Source organism: Muscardinus avellanarius, assembly GCF_963383645.1.
Source record: "Muscardinus avellanarius genome assembly, chromosome: 4".
NCBI classification, from domain to species: domain Eukaryota; kingdom Metazoa; phylum Chordata; class Mammalia; order Rodentia; family Gliridae; genus Muscardinus; species Muscardinus avellanarius.
Window position 1 is genome coordinate 56176755 of NC_137789.1, and position 17916 is coordinate 56194670.

The window sequence follows — 17916 nt, forward strand, 5'->3', positions numbered from 1 at the left end:
TGTAGCTCAGAGGTAAAATGCTTCTGGGGTTCCATCCCCAGTTCCACACACACACATAGTTAAAAGGTAATCCAATTAATTAAATAATTGATATTTGTGTTTTATTCATGCATTGTAATTATGCATCATAGCAAAATATAGAGTGATAGGAGTGCACATGCACACACCCCTCGATAATTTCATAGCATTATTTAAGCTAATTCCTCCATTAGGTCTCTATTCTTCTTCCTCCTTTCCCTAAACTCTATCTAGGGATTCACTGGCAGCTCCACTTCTTTATCTGAGGTTTCTTTTGTTAACCCAATTTTTCTCTAGCTTTCATATACGAAAGAAAATATACAACTATTCATATTCTGGTACTGACGAATCTAACTTAGAATAATATTCTCTAATTCCATCTTCCTACAAATTACATAATTTTGTTCTTTATAGCTGAGTAAAATTCCACTGCGTTAATTTTTTTTTAAATTACTTTAATGTAACACTTCATATTGAATTAAAGAGCTGTAAGTAATAACTTGCCTAAAATACCTTTGAATTACAGATTAAAAAATTCATTTATTTTTATTTATATATTTATTTATTTTGCAGTACTGGGGATGGATACCAGGGCCATTCTAACTTCGAGCTACACCTTCAGCCCTATTTTTTATTCCTTTTTTGTGTGTGTGGTACTTGGGGTGAAACCCAGGGGCTTTTCTACCTCTGGGCTATACTCCCAGACCTATTTTATACTTTATTTGAGAACAGGGTCTCACTAAGTTGCTGAGAGCCTCACTAAGTAGCGGAAGCTAGCTTCGAACCTGTGTGATTCTCCTGTATCAGCCTCCCAAGGGGTGGGATTACAAGCGTGCGTCACCACACCCAGCTATATTTTATTCTTTATTTTGAAACAAGGTCTCACTGAGTTGCAAAGGGCTTCACTAAGTAGCTGAGAATGTCTGTGAACCATGATCCTCCTGTCTCAGGCTCTACAAACGCTGGGATTACAGGCATGCACCACCACATCCAACTAAGATTACAAAATTTAGAATAGACATGGATATCTAAATTTACTTATTTTAAAAATGTTTTGATATTATGATAATATTAGTATGTCAAGATATTAAATGAAAATTAAAATATAATATTGAAACTGTAAACTAAATGATATGGTGTCCATAGCAGAAAAGATTAAACTTCAAAATTAATAGTAGATATTAAAGAAAAAGCATTATATGAGAACAAAATTAAAATCACATCATAAAATGTTCATAAAAATTAATCAAAAGGCAGAGGCAAGGAGAGTAAAGATATGTATAACTGGAGAGTTTAAAAACTACTGTAAAGTATAAAATTTAACAATTATTTATATTATCATATTAGTTATATTAGTTATATTGTTAAATCATTTACATTAGAGTTATTAATATTAAGTTATAAGTTTAAAAGCTCATAAAAAAAGAAGTCCTGAAACTACATTATTGAACAGGTCACTGTACAACTGAAAAATAAAACATTAATGTTCAATTCTAATTATTCACCTCCAAAGAAAAGAAAGTTATCTCCAGAACACTTAGCTAGAAAACCAAAATCACATATCGATGACTGAATATCTTGGGGAATTAGAATCCTAGTTCAGGAATATTAACCAACACAAAGGTGGAATGGTTTTGAGTTTTAATAACTTAAGAAAAGAATGTGTGAGCCAAGGATTTTATATATAGCAATGCTCTTCAAATATCAAATATCTAGAAAGTAATTTAAATCTGTAAGAACTCTGGGAATATTCTGAGAGCCTTTCTCTAGAATAAATTACAGGACAAACAATTTAGTCGAGAGAAGTATAAACATTAACAAAAGGAGTGATTATGAGCACTAAATCAATTTAATTGTTGATTATAGATTAAATAAAGGTGATAACAATGGCTCAAATACAGGATAAAAACAAGGACAAAGCAACTGAAACAAAAAGGTCTAAAAAATGGTATGAGACTACATTGAACAACCGAATGCAAACAAATGCCTAAAGTTCAGCGAACTTACAAGAAACCTCTTAGAAAAATGTTGCTTACATTTGATCATAATAAAAAATAAAGAAATGATTTCAATCAAACAGGCAGTGACAGGGACATAGAGCCAGAAAGAGATTATAAGACAAAAAGATACACTAAAAGGTTACTTAAAACCTACTCTCCAGAGTTACCTTTTCCAAATGATTTCAAGGTGACCTTTACCACAACTTCAGTGGATATATAATTTTAATATGGAAAAAAATTGTTGTGCAACATCAAAAAACTAAAACTTTTAAAAAATATTTTTTAAAAGGAAGAAGAGCATTGAGTTATACACTGACAAATACAGCAGAAAAACTACATGCTAATTTCACTTATTAATACTGGAATTCTAAATAAATGTTGGCAAAACATTTAATACTACAGTGAAAAAATTGTCATAATTATTTGAAGTTTACTCAATGAATTATATATTAAAATATATTAATAACATTAATTATGATCAATAAAATACTGCCATCTCTATAGAGTTAAAAGCCTATGTAATAATTCAGTATCTATCTTTTACTAAAATTTACTCAATAATATAAAATATATAATACATATAATGCTATACACTCACCCCTAAAGCCATCATCATCAGATAGAAGCAATAGAAACTTAACCAAGTTCAAGGGAAAATGTATATATGTAACCACTACTATTTAACAATACACTAGAAATATTGGAGGTGTTGCCTATAAGATTGGAGAGCACCAAGTGATGTGTGAATGTTTGCTATTTTCAATATGGTCCACATTATGATGTGAAACTATAGTGTACCAATAAAAAAAAAAAACAGAAAAAATGTTGACTAGAAAATCTCTCTGGGACAGAAAATAGGTGAAGTCTTTTAAAAATGCTGGAGATGTGTAAAAAGCATCCTGGAGCCATGTTTAATAGGCTCTTACTAGCCAATGTGGGGCAGTTTGAAAAATAATATGAAAAAGAATACATTAAAATAAAAGAGAAACCTAATGTCTATAATGTTATTAAACAATAATAAGGGAAGGAAAGGAAAACTTTTCCTTTTCTTTTTTTTTTAGTACTGAAGGTTGAATTTAGAGATATTCTACCTCTGAGCTGTTACCCTAGCCTTATTTTATTTTTTAATTTAATTTTTAAATTTTTTATTAGTGCATTGGGGTATAGGATGTTAGAGGCATACATGCACAGATCAATCATTTAGCCCTTCCCCACTTCCCAACCTGCTCCCTCTCCCTCCCTCCTTCTCATGTTTGGCTTAGTGATTGACTTTGATATGTTTGGAAATGTACATCATGTATATTAGGGAATTTTCCCTCTTCCCTCCTCCATCCCCCTTAGTTAGGTTGCCTTATTTGGTGTTAACTAGATGGCTGAAAGTCTAAGTTTCTGAGGCTGGCCTCAAACCTAAGATATTCCTGTCTCAGCCTCCCAAGTACTGGGATTACAGGTGTGCACCACCATGCCCAGCTCAAGGAAATGCTCTTATATAAATAAATATCAACTATCAAAGTTGAAAACATTTTGGAATACCAAATTTATGATTTTGTTTTATCATACTAATAATAGAGATAACAATGGGTGCCAAAATATTTGTGGTTTTCTGCAGAACAAAATATTCATAATCTCATAATGGTTGTAAATAAAGTATATTGTTAATATCAATATAAAAGTAAAAGGTATGAGCAAATGAATAAGATTATTGACCTAAAAAAACTGCAGTGGTTCCATATGAGAGATAACAATTTTGTCAAACAAGCCACACAGCACCAGTAATGGGAGGAATAGACATCATGTTCTGCAAAGAAAATACAAAAATTGCCTTTGTGGTTTGCCTGATGAAAATGTTTAATTTCAGTCAAATCATGAGTAAAAGAATTACCGTAATCCATACCGAAGTCTCTCTTCTAACTAGAGACCATGTGAACTATCACTATAAATTCTAAGATACTCTTAAAATACTGTCAAGATTATGTTCTCCCTTCCTGTAGCTAACTATAATAAATTTATATCTGTGCTGTATTAATAACTAATAAGCATCTGCTTTAAGAAAATAAAAAGAATTCCTAAAACAATGTATTATTCAATATAATCTGGATTTTAAAAATCCATTTAAGATTCCATTGGGACCATAAACCACATGGACTACTTGTAGTCCATATATTTTTCAATGTTACATTTGCTGAGTATAATCATTTTATTATAAGTATTGGGATGTCCTTGTTTTTAAAAGTACATGCTAAATTGGTTGAGAAAGACAAAGCAAATGTGACAAAATGTTATCGTTTTGTGAATGTGCTATTCTTTAAACTCTTTAATTTTCAAAATAAAAAGTAGGAAAGATAATGTAGAAAACTACACAGAGATGTGAACAGAATTGTACCTTAACCGTTTATTTTTTAATTTTCTTATAAATGAGAAAATTTCTAACATTTGGCTCCTTTTTTTTTGTCCTCTCTGATTTGAAATGTTGAATTCTATATTAATGGGTAAATTTAAATATATTTTGTCTTCTTCAAAAGTGATTTTAAAACTCTGGCACCTCAACTCAAAAGTGATTTTTAAGTAAGTCTTAGAAAAAGCCCTATAGCTATTTTTGAGTTCTTTTTAAAAACTCATGCTAGAAAGATTGAGATTTTGTTACCTCGCTAACAATTGAACCAAAATACTTTCAGCTTAGCATATGTTTAAAAATTTATGAGAAATAGTCTTTGACCAAAATGTAAAAATATCACTTTTAAGCATCAGCAAATCTCTCTTTTGCTTACCTTACATGACTCAGTTAATGGATAAATTGCTCAAGCCCTCTGTTTCCTGCTGATTAGAAGTTGCTACTAGCATGATGCACATGAGAAAAATCACAAATGTTGCACAGAAACCCACAGAGCAATGTTTTTCCAACTTTGCAGAACATTGCCAAAAATATCTATCTGAACCACAGGCACCTGGAATGGATATCAGAACACATCACAAAGTTTTAAATTGAAGTCATTTCATAGTTTTGCTTTATTATGAGAAACTGCCCACTTCCAACATGGTTGACTGAGGAGCCTAGCAACCCAGAATATTAATCAAAAAGAATATCCAGGTAAACAGTGGACCTTTGTCTATATTTCTTCTGAATACTTCATAATACTTTTTTACCTACTTACATAAACCCAAAGAAAATTTATCCATAAGAACATATAGTTTACTAAAAAAATCACACAAATTTAGTTTTTGTCTGTCTGTGTTTCACAATTTATATTTTCTCTGTCATGTGAGCATCCATTTTCTAATTAGCTTTTTTCATCTTTAATAGTCTGATCGTAGCCTTGATATAAGAAATCTTTTCTCATCCGGGTGTGGTGGCGCACATTTGTAATCCCAGCATTTGGGAGGCTGAGACAGGAGGACCGCGGTTCACAGACAGCCTCAGCTACTTAGTGAGGCCCTCTGCAACTTAGTGAGACCCAGTTTCAAAATAAAGAATAAAAAACCAGGGCAAGGGGTGTAGCTCAGAGGCCAAATGCCCCTGGGTTCCATCCCCACACCCACAAAAAAAAAAAAGAAATCTTTTCTCAGTCATCTTTTTCCCACCCAAATAATCTTGCATCACATTAAGCATTTCCCTTCTCCTGTTTCCTGAAAATATTGATCTAATTGTCTGTCTAGTCCAGCACTTTCTTGCGTAAAGGGGTTCGTGACATTCATTTGAATCCTTAGCACACAGTCTAAGCCTTAAAAAATCCTGGCTGAATGAGTAAGTGAATGAACACACAGAAAGATGCCTCTCTGGAGTTGCCACATTTCAGTGCCCAAGGGCCTCTACTGCTGATGCTACAGGTGATACACTATGGTCCAAGGAGGCTTCATTGTATTCAGTGTTCTCTGCACAAGTAAGAAGTATCACCATTCTTTCCTTCTTTCATGTTTCTCTTACTTGGAACCTAGCATCATGCATGCACCTTTAATGTTACCAATGCCTGACAGATATTTTAATGAAATAGTAATTTTAAATATTTTTATTATAGTTTCCACTCATTTGTACTCTGGCACCAATGTCCAGGAAAAAAAAAGAGAGAGAGAGAGATAAAAAGAAGCCAATAGAACAATAAAATCCCCAGATTGCCATTCTTCTTCAACTTCAGTCTATTGTTCTCACACTTTGTTTTCTAAATCTTAAGATAAGCATCCATTTAGAAATCCCCTTGGGTTTCATGCAAATACTCTCCAAATTAGACTACCAGAGTAGTACTAATGACTATTGTTGTTACCCTTACAGTTAAAAAAGTGTTATCACTGTAAGATTTGTATCTGTATTGCTTCTTTATGATAAAAGAATGCTTAAAAACTGTTAGGAAGGTTTCAGCAATAGATAAGATGATATTTAAAAGATTTTTAAGGACTTAAGCATTCATGTATTCATTTATTCAAAGGATATTGACAATAACCTTTTGGTCAGATGCTGTATTAGTTTCTTGGCAGGATTTTAATAGGTTGTTAGGTTTTTTATATCATGGAAAGTTTTTAGAAAAGACTTACACTTTGACCAAAAAATGCTTAGAATGGTGGAGCCATCCACTGACTAGCAAATAGAGCCTCCCAGGTAGAGAAAGTGGCACCATTTAGTAAAATCTTACTAGTGTAGAAAGTAGCCAAGGTTCTCTTGTTTAAGTCCCTCCCTGGCTGCATTTAGTTAGTTCCATGAAATCGACAGTTGTTCTTTTTGACCATGATCTCTCCTCTATTAGTACTGATGCTGCCTCCAACCTAGATCAAAAGAGTTGAGTTAAGCCAATGTTTGTTTTTCTTGCAGATAATTCAACTTCAGCAAAAAATTCTTAAGGTATATGAGAAATGATATAGCTAGTTTTGTTCTTGAAATGACATATAGTTTAAATATATAATAATTACCTACTACAAAAATGGTTTGCAAATTAAACATAAATCTTTTTTCCAAATTAAATTTTATCTGTATAGTCCAGATGGAAGACAGGTACTCAAGACCTGTTGGCTCAACATTTCAAACCCTAAAACTTCTACAACATCCTTCGACAAAAATGTCAGGTTCTTTCTGTTAGATTTGTACAAATATCTGTGCTGACATTTTTTATTTGATTTTTCTATCTTTCCAGTGGCCCTGTACAAGAAAATTGCTCTAACAAAAATGTTGAGCATCTTCTTTGATCTCTTAGCATTATAGAACATTCGTGACTCAATAAAGTATAGTTATTACATAGAAGTCAATGGAGTGGATTACACTGTAGAAATACAATGTCTAATGGGATAGGAAGCTTCTCCATTGGATTTTCTCACCACAGGAAGCTTTGTAGAACACCTTCTCAAACTGAGCTGCTTTCTTCTCCTCTCCTCCTTCCTTTTCATCTTCATAGCCATCCTCAGCAGATTTCTCTACTAAAGAAAAGTAACTTGATCCTTATTGCACAGAATACTCAAGCATCCCCTTATCTTTTTGCTGAATGTGTCTTTTAAAAATCCATTAAGCCTTCCTTTATTCTTCTTTCTCTCCCCCTCTGTCTCTCTCTCTTTCTCTCTCTTTCTTTGTTTCTTCCTTTCATACCGGCTCCTCCAATAAATCTCTTGTCTACAAAAAAATAATAAAATAAAAAATAAAAATAAAAATCCATTAAAATGCTTCAACAGCCGGGCGTGGTGGTGCACACTTGTAATCCCCGTGCTTGGGAGGCAGAGACAGGGGGATCACACAGGCTCGAAGCCAGTCTCGCTAGCTTAGGAGACCCTCTTTTCGAATAAAAATATAAAAATAGGTCTGGGAGTATATCCCGGAGGTAGCAGGTTTCCAGGAACCCCAGTACCACCACCAAAAAAAAAAAAAAAAAAAAAAGTTTCAACAATTGCCAGTTCCATTTCATTTTTTTTAAAATGCCATGGTTGAAATAGCAATCATGGTTGAAATACCAATTATCCCAGGAAGAAAAATTCTACTTGTAGAATAAACTCTAAAGTCAGTCTTTCAAATCACCTCTTTTTTTAAGTGTTTAATCTGCATTCTCACTGTTGTGATCCAAAATACCTGACCACCATAACATAGAAGATGGAAAATGTATTTGCTCATAGTTTTGGATATTTCAAGGGTTCAGTCCATGTTGGACCACATTACAGTAATGGAGCTCAGGACACAACACTGGAGCAGAAAAAGAAAGTGCAAGGGCCCTGCTCTCAAATCATGAAGTTCAGAAGCTAGCAAAGGGACGAGGTACCATATATAATCCCCTCGTCTACATCCTTGGTACCCCTCCTCATCAACCAAGCCTCACTTCCACACTTTCCTTATCTCCTCGAGGTCTAGGGAGACATTGTAAATCCAAAACATAATAAAGAGGATGGATTTATTTTTCCTAGCACACTATTTCACCTCACATTGTTAATTGGTAGTTCTAGCTTTATTTAGTAAATTTAACTAGGTTTCAGTCACAACTCTCTTTTTATGTTCTGTTATGAGCATTACTATTGAATTTTCTAATTACTTAGACTGGGTAGCACTAAACAATCCTCAGAATTAGACTATTTCTTGTTATTTTTCTTTTGACTGTTAGAGTTATGCTTTCTGTTCTAGTTAGTTCAGCTCATGAATTAACTACACATAACAAGTTATATTTTCTGTATCATTCTGTTTCCCTATTAAAGATTTTAAGTTTCTAGTTGTCATTTGTCTAGCAATACAAATCTCTTGGATATAGTTTGAATGTGGCTCCACCAAAATTCAGGTGCAGCCATTGTGTTTGTAGGAAAAGATAGTCTTTAAGAAATGATGAGGCAAATGAAATGATTTCCTTTTCCCTTAAAAACCATACTGTGCTGAGTGAAATAAATCAAACCCAAGGTAGCAAAAGAGGAATAAAAAGGGATCTCATGAAAATAAATGGAGAACAGTAACTAGAGGAAGTAGAGGAAAGGAGGAGGTGTGAGAGGTGTGAGCTACTGAGAGTGAAATTGACCAAATTATGTTATGAGCATATATAAATGTATCAAAATAAACCCCACATTTATGTATAAGTATGATGCACCAACAAAAATGCTAAAAATAAAATAGAAGTGTAAAAAATAGGCAATGAGGCCATAAGGGTCCTCCCTTGTCAATGGGATTAAGGATCTTAGGCAAGAGGCTTTCTACAGTGGACAGCTCACTTGCCCTCTTACTTTCTACCATGTGAGAATACTGCAGGAAGATCTTCACCAGAAACAATGCTGGTGCATTGACCTTCGGCTTCCCTGTGTACAAGACTGTAAGAAAGTAATTTCTGGGGTTTTTGTTGCAAATTACCCAGTCTCAGATATTCTGTATTTAGAAATACAAAAAGGACAATGACACTCATTCAATCTTTATACATTATCAATATCATTGCACATTTCCTTTAAAAAAATAAATATAGGTTTGGCGGGGTGTGGTAGTGCATGCTTATAATCCCAACATTTGAGAGGCTGATACAGGAGGATCACAGTTCGCAGACAGCCTCATCTACTTAGGCCCTTTGCAACTCAGTGAGACCCTGTTTCAAAATAAAGAATAAAAAATAGGGTTGGAGGTATAGCTTGGAAGTAGAATGCCCTTGGATTTCATTCCCAGTAAAACACACACACACACACACACACACACACACACACACACACACACACCTAGCTTTGTCATTATAAATAGAACCAGAATACAATAGCTAACAATATAGCTTATTCCCTCTCATATACATGCATCCCATGGGTAGGTTAAGAAAAAAATGTTGAATACCAAAGAACCATCAATATCTTCCTAGGTAACATGTTTTTAATATTCACAGAGAATTGCCTAGCTGCTCATGTTACTATCTCTGCAAAAAAAAAGTTAACCAAAAAATGGCATTTTATAAGCACTATTTTACCTACATCAAACTACTGCATTGTGCTTCTGACAGATTTATACAGCAAAGGACTAAATATGTCTGAAATAACAAATGGAGTTGAAATGTATAAATGTACCCAAGCAAAGGAAGTCAGCTATATATGTAAAGAAACAACTCTCCCAAATTTTCATTTTGTATATTTTCTTTGGCCATTCACTATTACCAAATCTTATCTTGTAAAAATAGTTTTGCACAGGCCCCAGTGATTTATTGTCTTTACTGCATATCTACTTCCTCTCTGATGAGACAAAGATGAACAGCACTGTCATGAGAGGACAATGTTCACAGTCTCAGAGGAAGAGCAATCCTGTAACTAGAATACATTTCATTATGAAACATTCAACATGAAGGGATGAGCCTTGACAAGTATTGGGCATTCAGCAAGGTGGGATTCACGGGGCCATTGATTGGTAGGAGAGAGGAAACAAGAACAGGCTGTGTGAGGGCAATGGCACTGTACTAAGTCTCCAAAGACCATCATGTATTCTCATGGTTGGAAGGCACTGTCAATATATAAACAATAATATGTGAAGAACTCTTTGAAACTAGGAAGTATAAAAACAGAATGCTCTTTGTACTTGTGATAGTAATGATGGATTTTAAATTCCCTAGAATGTTTGCTTTTCTTTGCTATCAGTAACAAATGTTTTGGAAAGCAATTAAGTACTTCTATGTGAATGTATAAAACAAATAAAATTTTTTAATACCCGTGAAAGTTTTCTACTTAAATCATAGACAAATATATGATGAAATGAAAATTATGTATCAACATCCCCGGTGTCAATAAAATTCTATTATGATAAAAGTGTAAACTTATAAAAGATAAATTTAGATGATGCATAATAGAATAAACAATGAAGTATTAGAATATTATAAAAGTTTATTACCAAACAATTCAAAACATGAGAAAAGAAAGAAGAAGCTGAATAATGAGTTGACGTGATAGAGACAACCAGAAGCACTGTGGGAAAGAATCATAAGGGCAAGTCACAAGCTACATTTTTAAAAATAGGAATGTATTCAATAGTACATTCAACATAGAAATATCTTTCTGTAATCTGTTTAAATAAACCTAAATTTGATTAAATGAAAATGTTTTCTCAAATTTATTAAAATTCAATCTTATATTCCCTTTCATATTAAATAATGTGTCGATAGGTAATGCAAATCAAGACAAAAATGTAAGATCACAATGGGCAAATATTAATCAGTGAATTTCCTCTCAGAGAAAGTGAGATTATAAATAAGATTTGAAAGTTATGTCATGGATTGATGAATGGGGTAAGAAGAACTTTATAAAGCATACAAAAAACAAAGTACAAAACTAGAAAAATTATTACTAATAAGAACATAGCAAATCATTGATGTTAATATTTTCACTTGACTGAAGATTGAGATGCTAGAAAGGAATATAAGAGAGAACATCAATGCTAACTTAAGAGATGGGTAGGTAAGAAGAGCAAACCTTCAAATGAAAGGGTAAAACTATGTGAAGAAGCCGGGCTTGGTGGCGCACGCTTGTAATCCCTGCCCTCGGGAGGCTGAGACAGGAGGATCACACAGGTTCGAAACCAGCCTCAGCTACTTAGTGAGACCTTCAGCAACTTAGTGAGACCCTGTTTCCAAATAAAATATAAAATAGGTTTGGTAGTATAGCCCGGAGGTAGAAAGCCCCTGGGTTCCACGCCAGTACCACCAAAAAAAAAAAAACCTATATGAAGAAAATTAAGAGACAAAGAAGTTTTCTTAAATATTATAACTAATTTGAATTAAAGAATAAGAAATATAATTTCTAAAGCCATGGGTTGTATAGAAATATAAGTGCATACATTTTTACCTTTATAGCTCCTGTCAAATATCTATTTAATAACATTTCAAAATAGTATGCATCAATATTAAGTCAGGTGAACAAAAAAAATGACAATAATTAATAAACTGGGTGTCCTGGTGCACTGCCTACAATCCCAGTGACTTCACATCCTCAGGCAGGAATTCAAGGCAAGGCAAGGAAATTTAGCAAGACCTTATCTCAAAATAAATAAATAAATAAATAGAAGGGCTAGGGGTGAAGCTTAATTAGAGAATGCCCTTGAGTTTCATCCCTAGTTCTGAGTGGAAAGGGCAGTTAATGAGAAAAAAATTAATATACTTTCTCGTTCTGTGAGCTTCACTTTCACTTTGTTGGCTTGAAGCATTATCCATCCACAGGGAGATTAATATTTCTTATAAGAGAAATAAAAAGCATATGTTAAAACTTAATTTCTATGAGGCAGAATAATTTAGCAAGATTATGATCGTCTTACAGATTAGCCTACTGTATTCAGATATTTGCCTCTCAAATATCTTTGTGACCTTCTCCTTTCCTTGTCTTCTCTGGCATAAGGAAGCCTAAGAGTAGAGTGTCTAGATCTTAGTGATAACAGAATTCTTGCCACTTCTTCTGCCTAGAACCTAGAACATGTAAGGCTTGCTGCTTGATAGGAAGGAGGATAGCACACAGAAACTAAAATAAAGGCTATATATTCTTAGCATGAACATTGGCAAGAAGAATGAAGTAGAGTAAGAGACTGATGTAAGTATGCCTCTAATTTACCCTCCCCATACTTTGACCCCAAGAGTTCCCTACCAGCTAGGAAGACAAGGGAAATGACCACCTATCAAAGGACATAATAGAACACTATACAGATCCCAGTGTTGACAGTTCTAGAACTGCATGCACAGGCATCATTTAGAAATTTTTTATGTTTATGTCTTGACTTTAGTAAACACACTATTTTTTATTCTCTCTCTCTCTATCTCTCTCTTTCTCTAATTTGGTAGTAGGGATTGAAACCAGGAGTATTCCTCTGAGCTACATCCCCAACTCCATTTTTACTTTAAATAAGGGTCTCACCAATTTGCTAAGGGCCTTGATAAGTTTCTGAGGCTAGCCTGGAACCTGTGGTCCTCCTGTCTCAGCTTCTCAACTACTAGGATTACAGGCATGAGCCAGCATACCCAGCTCATACCATTTTCTAAGTGGAAAAAATTACTGTGCTTTAATTTTGTCTCAGCCCACTTTACTGGGCACACATAGGAAATGCTTATCCTTGCCAACTGAAGCCTAGGCCCTTTTAGCCTTGTTGAACTTAACCTGTTTTAAGTGTAACATCAGCTTCACAGTGTACTTGATTCATGGCTCAATAATAGTATAGTATTCTACTTTTCTTGGCTACCAGCATCAGCAGAACTTCCAACCTTTCCTAGGGCATAATGGTTTATGAAAAAGAAACGTCTCTCTCAATTTAAACAAGTAAAACAAAGTTGAGTTCATGGATCCAAAATATTGTCCACATTCAAAAAAAGCAGAACAAGCTGGGCATGGTAATATATGCTTGTAATTCCAGCATTTGGGAGGCTGAGACAGGAGGATTGTTCATGGACCATCTTAGCTACTTAGTGAGCTCTTCTGGAACTCAGTGAGACCCTGTTTCAAAATAAAGAATAAAAAATAGGAATGGAAGTGTAGCTCAGAGGTAGAATACCCCTGGGTTTAATTCCAGCACCACATAAAAAGGGGTGGCAGAACACCTGGCCACTTTGTGAGTTTCTGTGTATGAAGCCACAACACAAACTATTCATCTTCAAACACAGGACGAGATTTCTAATCTGTGGTTTTCCCCTAATTCATCTGTGACCTCCCATGTTGTCTAATGATCTATCTAGTAGATAGTAAGCTATACAGTGCTAAATACCTTCTTATTCATCTTTAAATCTTCGACCCTTAGATTAAGGTTCACATCTATTGCTTAGTAAATATTGTATGATCATCTTGTATTTCTACAGATACCTCTTCATTCTTGAAAGATCACAGAGAGAATTTTCTTTGTTTCTCCAGCTTTTGTCAGAGTCATTAGCCTTCTAATTTATTATTTTTGTCTAGCATAACTTCTAATGAGCAAGATGAACTAATGAGCACACTGACAGATGCAATGATTATTCTCCACCTAGTCTCATATTAGGAAATGAAACCAAACAGCTTCCCGGATATCACCAAGGAATAAAATCCTTGATTTGTTACTATAACAAAAGATCCTCCTGATATCTATTTTAAATTTAAAAATAAAAACCTGCCTGTAATGATCAAAACTTACACCTATATTTATGCTATGGTCAGAAATGTTGATATAGAAAAAGACACCTCAACTAGGCTCATAACACCATAGTATAGGGCCATACTGGAAATAATTTGAAGCCAAATGAAATATGATGTTTAAAAAACTATTTGTCTTTAAGGCTTATAATTAAAATAAAATCAACTATGTGACACTTTCCTTCAAAACAGAATACAAAGAAGAACAAACCTTGTGACTTTCTTAAAATTTTGCAGGAGTAGAAGTGATGGAGAGAAATCACTAAATGAGAAGAAAAGAAAAGAATCATATTCTCTAGTAGTTTAATTAGTAATTTAATAAAATTGCCCCAGGTGAGATTTATTTATTTATTTATTTATTTATTTATTTATTTATTTATTTATTTTTGGTGGTACTGGGGTTCCTGGAAGACCTTCTACCTCCAGGTTACACTCCCAGACCTATTTCATACTTTTTTTTTTTTTTGGAAACAGGGTCTCTTAAGCCAGCACGGCTGGCTTCGAACCTGCAAGATCCTCCTGTCTCTGCCTCCCAAGCGTGAGATTACAAGTGGGCGCCACCACGCCAGGCCCCAGGTGAGATTTAAATGTTTGCCTCCCCTGTTATTCCAGAAATGCTACATCATAAATTAAGCTAAAGAAATGTACTAATTTTGATATAGAGATTTGAAAATAATATCACAGAACTTTTTAGTGTGATGACTTGCTATTATACCTTACTACATATGAGGGTACAAAGTAAGTTATTATTTTTATTATTTTGGTTTAATTGCTATCATTAAAGTCATTTTATAATTAAATTATAAGTATATCAATATTGAATTATTGACAAATATATGTAGCTACATTTAATGTACAAATTTAAAATTACACATAATTTCAAAATTATGCTATATACTTTCAAATTTTAACACAATAATATTTGTACAAAATTAAGAGATAATAGTAAAAGATAAATATTGAAACTTATTTTACCAAGTAAATTAAATATATCATGTTATGTTAATAGTTTTCTATAAAATTGTTATTTTATATATTATGTAGAAAATGGATGTTAGAGAGTTTAATAAAATATAAATAAATAATATATGTATCCAGATTCCAAATGGCAGCTGTGGGACACAGCACATCTCAGTAGCTATAACAAATAAAATTCAAATACCAAGAAGGCAGCATCTAAACAACAACAACAACAAAAAAGCAGCCGAAGATATTCATGAGCAAAAGAACAAACAGAAACCATGGTGGGAAGAAATCCAATACTCTGAATGCAAGATTGACTACAAAGACCCCGAGTGTGCCAGTGACCTGGTGTGGCAGCTAGAGCCATCTTGGACCACTGACTTGAACCACAATTGCCAGGTTCAGCTCCACAGCCCCAAGAAGTTCCAACAAGAAATCCAAGAACTTGAAGTTCAGAAAGCAGTGGCAGAGCTCCAACATCTTAATCCACCAGCACCACGCTTCAAGGACAGAAAAAAAGATCCAATTCATGCACTCACCAGAGGCCAACACCCACAGCCATGCACTGTGCCCTTCAGAGACTGGTCCTTGAGGACAGCAAGGTATTGCATTACTTGTTACTCAGCAGAACACTGCCCAGAGAAGCTGTGGGGAACATGAGGGCTAAGAACTGGTGGGCTATCCCAGAAGAAGTTCAGTTAGAACCTCCAGAGACAAAGAAAGGCCCAGAGTGCTCAAGGTGCAGTACCTACACAGGGTCACAGGGAGTTGATCCAAGACTATACTGGATGCCCTCCAACAATGAGGGTAGGAAGGTGGCCCAGGGCATAGAGGAAAAGAGCCAAGACCTGGAAAGCGAGCCCAAGGTCAGAAGGCATGGAACACAGGAACAGAAAGCTCAAATCCCACACTTGGAAAGTACAGAGCTGAGGGCCTGAAAGCACAAAGCACAGGGCCTGAGATCACTGTGCCTAGAAAGGAGAGTTCACAGCTAGAGCCAGAGAGTGCAGAGCCAAGGGCCAGAGGGAAGGGAACCCAGGGCCGGAGAGAACAGAGCCTAGGCCAGAGGCTGCAGAGCACAGGGCTGAAAAGTGCAGAGCCCAGGGTTGGAAAACACAGAACCCTGAGCTTACATAGAACTCATTTACAGTGACACCCGGATCCTCTGACACCTGAGTACAAAGCTGTCAGAGGTGAGAGAGGGGTGCAAACATTCATAAAGTGGGTCCAAAAGCTGACAATAGGCTACAGAGCAAATGAGAGACACTGGAATATACTCCAGAATCTACCACATAGAACAGACATAAAAATATTATACAGGCCCAGGCCTTATATATGTTTTTGGGGGACGTTGGGTTTTTTTGTTTTTTTTTTCTTTCACCTGTCACTAGTTCTTTTTGCTCTTTTTCTTTTGTGTTGTTTTTGTTCTTTCCCTTTTTTATTTTTATTGTTTTTTTTGTCTTTGATTTAAAATTGTTAATTTTTGTAACTTGTTTTATTACTTTCTGCATGTTTGTTTGCTTGCCCCCACCATTCGTTTTAGAAATTTCCTGCATCTAGCCTATCTACTCTTTTCTCTCAAAATTTTTTTTCCTTATTGTATCTCCATGTTTTATTTGGTTTCTTTCTTTCTTTCTTTTTTTTTTTTTTTTTTTTTTTTTTTTTTTTTTTTGGTGGTACTGGGGGCGGAACCCAGAGACTTTCTACCTCTGGGCTATACTCCCAGACCTATTTTATATTTAATTTGTAAACAGGGTCTCACTACATTGCTGAAAGCCTCACTAAGTAGCTGAGGCTGGCTTTGATCCTCCTGCCTCAGCCTCCCAAGAGTGCACCACCACGCTTGGCATGTATCTCCATGTTTTATATTCAATCTATTTTATATCTCCATACCCAAATATTCTGTACTAATTACAAAAATCCTACTATTTAAACTTCTCTCATTCTAAACCAGATACCATCCTATTATTCTTAAATTCTTGCTCAACTTAATTATATCCTCTACTTAACCTGAATCCTGTACACATCACACCAGCTATTCTCCCTTACCCAAGCTTTACCATTGAGAAAATCACTGCTTACCTATGCATGAATCTTCTGACAGCTCTAAATCCCTGCTGCTAAGATTGGATCAGACAGATTACCCATAGAGTCATTCACAATATGATAAAAGGTCTCAAAGCAAGTGTACAGAAAATGAAAGAGAAAATGGAGACACTAAGAAAATCAGAAAGAGGTCTGGAATGAAATAAAAGAGTCAATAAATGAAATGAAGATAGCAATAGAAAGAAATTCAGGAAAAATAGATTAAATGGAAAATAGAATATCACTATTAGAAGACAGTTCATTCAAAACAGAAAGAAAAGTCAACAGCATACAGAAGTCATTACATCAACAAAACCTAAACATCCAACAACTATGAGACAACATGAAACATCCTAAAAACATCATGATATTGGCACAATAGGCATAAAGAACAATGTAACAGAATAGATAATACAGAAACAAATCCACACACTTATAGTCAATTGCTTTTTGACAAAGGGGCCAAACTCATTCACTGGAGGAAAGACAGCCTTTCAACAAATTGTGCTGGGAGAACTGGCTATCCATCTGTTGAAAAAATGGAACTAAACCCTTACCTCTCACCGTGCACAGGAATCAAAACAATATGGATCAATGACCTGGAAATTATATCAAAGACTATGAAGCTATTAGAGGAGGGCATAGGCTCAACACTCCAACATATAAGCACAGGTAGTAACTTTCTCAATGAGACCTCCAAAGAGCAAGAAATTAAAACAAGAATTAATAAGTGGGATGGTATCAAACTAAAATGTTTTTGCTCATCAAAGGAAAACATCAAGAACCTAAAGAGAAAGCCTACAGAATGGGAGAAGAT